Raw genomic sequence first — 5,000 nt, forward strand, 5'->3', positions numbered from 1 at the left:
GAGGTGCAGGAGAGGAAGAGTACGGGCGGACGCGTCGTGGCGAAGTTTCGCTTTCTTCCTCAGTCGCTCTGCCTTGGCGTCGCACTCATCAGCAGCGCGCTGCCACTGCTGAGCGTATGAGCGATGATGAGCCGGGACACAGGACCTCATAGGATGACCGAAGAGGACTTGTGCTGGTGATCGCCCTTCCGCCCTCGGAGTGTTGCGCAGTTCCAGCAACCCGCGAGCGAACGCATCCTCGTCCAGGTGTCCCTGCTGTGTGGTCGTGAGGATCAGCTTCTTCACGGACTTGACCGCTGCCTCGGCGTGACCATTGGAGCGTGGATAATGAGGTGAAGATACACGATGCTCCACCCCCCCATCGAGCCAGGAAGCGCCGTACCGATGAAGAAGTGAACTGCGGTCCACCGTCAGTCCTCAGGAGAACAGGCACGCCCGTGTCGGCGAACACACCCCGAAGGACACGAACGAGCTGATCAGCCGATGCTGGACGTGAGCATGCAGACACGTGAGGCCACCCAGACAAGCGATCTACATACACGAGGTATGTACGGCCTGCTGCGTGGAAGTAGTCTGCAGAAACTGACTCAAACACCCTGCTGGGTGTGTCCGTGTCCTGCCAGAGAGGTTCGTTGGCTTGGCTTGGTAGGAGTGGACGGCATAGTGAGCATCCAGAAACGACGTTCTCAACGTCTCTGTCCATACCAGGCCAGTACACCGTTTGTCGGGCCTGTCGCTTGGTGCGCTCCATCCCCTGATGACTGTCATGGAGTCGCTCTAGTGTTTCTCGGCGGAGGCTGTGAGGAATAAGAAGCCTCGGCCCGTAAACCACCAGGTCGTCGTCTACGGCCAGCAGACTGCGCACCGGCCAGTACGTACGCAAGCGGTGATCGAGGTCGTGGCAATGATCAGGGAAGCCCTCGATGATGACGTTCTTGAGCAAGCAGTACTCCCCGTCTCTTGCTGCTGCGGCACGTACCATTTCCACAGTCTGATCCTGGAGTGGTGCTAAGCGGACGCCGTCCTCATTGGTGGCAGATAACGCTGAGATGACCGCTGAGTGGAGAGGGTCGAGGTCACCAGAAGTAGCAGCATCCTCTTCCTCCACTGGGTCCTGTACTGGAGCACGTGAGAGGGCGTCGGGCTGTTGGGCGAAGGGTCGAGCGTCGTCTGTCAACTCGATGGCCATGGATCCACCAGCCATTGCACGTAAACCTTCCTTTGCTTCGAAGACGCTGGGAAAGGCCTTGATCACAGCAGCGTGCGTGCGCACGCTGCTGTGGCGTTGGGTCGTAGGAATGAGGCCAGCTGATCACTTCTGTGGGCGTAGATAGAGGTGGCTGCGAGGCGGTCGGGTACTTGATGGAGCTGTTGCCGGTGTGCTGTTCTTCCCTGCGTAGCGGTCGGATTTGAGCCGGAAAATCTTCGGGGAGGATTCCGAGAGCGATGGAATCGTACCAGCTAAGCAGCGCCCCCTTCACCTCCTTCACCACGCTCACAACAGTCTCAGCTTCCCTGTCGCCCAGTTGCAAGTGCGACGAGAAAGTTCCTACACAGGTGAGGGGGTGATTACCGGCAGCATAAAGTCCATCACCATCAGCGGGCGCCAAGCTGGAGGGCGGGATTCCAAGGAGTGTTGCCGTGTCGAGGCCAATAACGGTCGTTTCGGCCCCAGAGTCAGGGAGTCCACGTAATCTTGTCTCTTCCAGCGGGATGTGTGGCGGTAATGAGCACCTGGGGCGCAGGTCGTGCCGTCACCGTCCTTTGTGTATACGCCTGATAAGAGCTGGTATACACTGGCACTGGCTCCCCGCCTCGGGCCTGCACCGCGATGAGGAGAGACAGTTGAGGAACTCCTCGAAGCTCCTCGTCGTTTCCTCACTGTCTGCTGACATACACTCGCAAAATGCCCTCTTTTCCCGCAGTTACGACACACTTTATCTATTGCCTGGCATCCCCTTTTGTCACTGCGACAATCTTTGCCACAACGATAACAGCCCGTGGGGCTTGAGCCCCCGAAACTGCCCTTCCTGTAGTTCGAGACAGCGTTCATACCATGGCTCGAAGAGTGAGAGCCGCCCCTTAGTACTGCACTACACTGGTTAGCGCTCTCCGATGCTCTGCAAATATCTATGGCGTTTTCAAGGGTGAGTTTCTTGTTTTCCAGCATGCGTTTCAGAGCCACTTCGTCTCGTGTCCCAACGACAATTCTGTCACGCAGCTGATGGTTTATGCACTGGTCGCAAAAGTCACAGAAATTGGCGATTTCCTTAACAGCACATAAAAAGTCGTCAAAACCTTCTTGCGTTTCTTGCACGCGGGAGTAGAAGTCTCTTCTATCCATGATGATGTTGCGCTGGCTTCGCAGGTACTCACACATTGCATCGAGGATGGTTCTTAACTCCGCGTCTCTCGGTAAGCTTATCCCGTAGCGAAGTGTACGGGTCCACTCGTCGTCTAGGACAGCAGCGAGTGCCGCCCTCTGCTCAGCCAGGGAGAGACAGTCTATCCTGGCGAGGGTTACGTATCCTTCAAACTTATGGCGCCACGTGTCGAACTCACGTAAAGATGCTGACGCCGTTAAGTGAGGAATGATGGTGGCGGACGTCGGGAACCTCGCGCCCTGGGTAGACGTGCTGCGGGCTGTGGTTTCGCCTTCATTGCTCGCCGTGGTGCGACTGGGAGCTTGTGTCCCCACTCTCTCCAGCAGCTGGGTTAAACGCTCCTCGCGAGCCTGACTCTGCTCTGACTGTCGCGCTAGCAGGGCAGCCAGCGCCTCCAACTGCTTCTCCATTCTGCGCCGTACCCACTGCAGCCTTGTCCTGATCCTACTCACTGCGCCATGTTCGACTCTTGACCAGCAGGGGCACAGGAAACGCAGGTAACAGTGCAGGTGTTTATTCACAGAAGGTGTGAACAGAAGGCTGGAGGTAGGTGATCTCTCGGCGCCAGGCCGCGCACTTCCACTTAACACTTATGACTGAAGCCTAGCTCGTTCACTCATACACGTATTCATGCCTCACACAAGTCTCGCTCATTCACTCGTTCACACAACTAGCTAACAACCACACAGAGAAAAATAAAAGAGAAGAGAAATAAGAGATTGAGTGATCGGGTGAGTAAGTGATTCAGTCAGTGGGTGAGTGAGTGAGTGTGGAGGAAAAATGGAATCTGGGAGGTGGAAGAGCGGGAAGAAATGAGAAGTATGTGGTGCAAAGTATGTTAGATGAAAGACGAAAGGGAAGAGACTAAGAACAATCAAGAGAAGAGAGGAGGAAGTAACCAAAGCTGAAAAGGGAAAAAGATGCAAGAATAACGAAGGAAATCGAGGGATTGGAGTGAAAGATGTGGAGGAAGAATGTATCCAATCACTCGCCTCCATTTTTTATGACAACACGTACTTGATCACACACCAATAACCTTTTTTTCTCAACAGTTGTGTGTGTGGGGAGAGTGGTGAAGAGATATGAATTTCAATGGAAAACAAAGGAAGAATAAACAGATAGGTATATTATGTCCTCTTTAAGACTGTTTGTGATGAGTTACAAGAATATTATCTAATGAAAAAATACATGTCTCATACTTACTAATAGGAGAGATGTAATCCAGTGCTCGAGTGTCCATACCTGAAAAATAAAAGAGAATGTAAAATTAAAACGAATGGTTGACTTCATCGAGAATGTATCACGACTTTTACATTTTACTAACTATGATTCCTACTTGAGATTTCCCACCACGTTACTCTCTCTCTCTCTCTCTCTCTCTCTCTCTCTCTCTCTCTCTCTCTCTCTCTCTCTCTCTCTCTCTCTCTCTCACATGTACTCTTCTACCATTATTTTTATATTTTATCCAGTTCATTTACTTCCTTTACACTCGAGTCTTTTGTTCCTTCTGGTTTCTTTTTATGTCTTTTACCATTTATGTCCAATACTTCCTCCCTCCTTTTTTTTCCTCTCATTAAATCCGCCTCGTCCTGCAAGTTCTTGCATTTCTTCCTGCGTTCATTCTGCTTTGTGCGAGTAAACTGATTGGATTATTTTCTTTCTTGTCCTCTTCTTATTCTTCATGTCTAATGTCATTTTTTTCTCTTGCGTCATAATCTGCTTTTTTTTCTATTTCTCTTCTTCCTTTTACTATTATTATTTTTTTACCGCTAATGCTACTGCTGCAAGATAAGAATAAAGAAGAAGAACAACAACAACAACAACAACAACAACAAAAACAACAAGAACAACAAAAACATGAACTTCCTCCTCCTCCTCCTCCTCCTCCTCCTCCTCCTCCTCCTCCTACTACTACTACTACTACTACTACTACTAATGATAATAATAATAATAATAATAATAATAATAATAATAATAATAATAATAATAATAACAATAATAAAACGAGCATTATTATTAATACTATTATCAACATCACTGTAACGCTCATCACAGTACTATTTTTAGCAACTAGCAGAGGACGGAAAAAAAAAAAAAACACATAACCTCCCCGCTCCCTCACAGGTAAACACAGGCAGGTGAACTAACGCGAATCTCAAAATCCGTTCCCCGAAGGCACACCTGAACACAAAACCCCCAGGTGAGTGACCCCATTTCCCACCTCCTATTTCCCCTCCCTTGGAAACCTTTCCCTTACCTGCACCATCTCCTCCTACCCCCTTCGCTCATACCTCCCTGTACTGAAAGCAATAGAAATAAAAGAAAAAGATAAAAAAAAAATGCATTGCTTCACCTGCCCCTCCCTCCCCCAACCCTGAAGCTTACCTGACGGGTTTTCTCAACTTGTGAATTTAATTAAACGCCACTAAGCCTGTGATAACTCAGCCCGGACCATTACTAGATAAGTAGACTAACCTCATCTTGGGGATTTTTGTGATATTTTCGGTTCACTCTTGATCTTACTTTTCTAGAGATCGAGTTTCTCCTTCAATTATATTACTGATCAGGTGTGATCGTTTGTGTTCGTGTGTATGTGTGTGTATGATTGCTTTATAT

At 49.5% G+C, this 5,000-nt stretch overlaps 1 protein-coding gene across 5 annotated transcripts in view; it reads right to left on the bottom strand.

Annotated features, from left to right (window-relative positions):
• LOC135099794 (uncharacterized) overlaps positions 1–5,000 on the bottom strand; it is a 390,580-nt gene that overhangs the window by 230,750 nt on the left and 154,830 nt on the right. For all 5 annotated transcript variants that reach the window (XR_010268388.1, XR_010268387.1, XM_064002316.1 and 2 more), the window contains one exon: positions 3,588–3,626. The gene's annotated coding sequence lies outside the window, so the exon portion shown is untranslated. The remainder of the gene's footprint in view (positions 1–3,587; positions 3,627–5,000) is intronic.

This window comes from Scylla paramamosain, chromosome 1 (genome assembly GCF_035594125.1).
Source record: "Scylla paramamosain isolate STU-SP2022 chromosome 1, ASM3559412v1, whole genome shotgun sequence".
Taxonomy (NCBI): domain Eukaryota; kingdom Metazoa; phylum Arthropoda; class Malacostraca; order Decapoda; family Portunidae; genus Scylla; species Scylla paramamosain.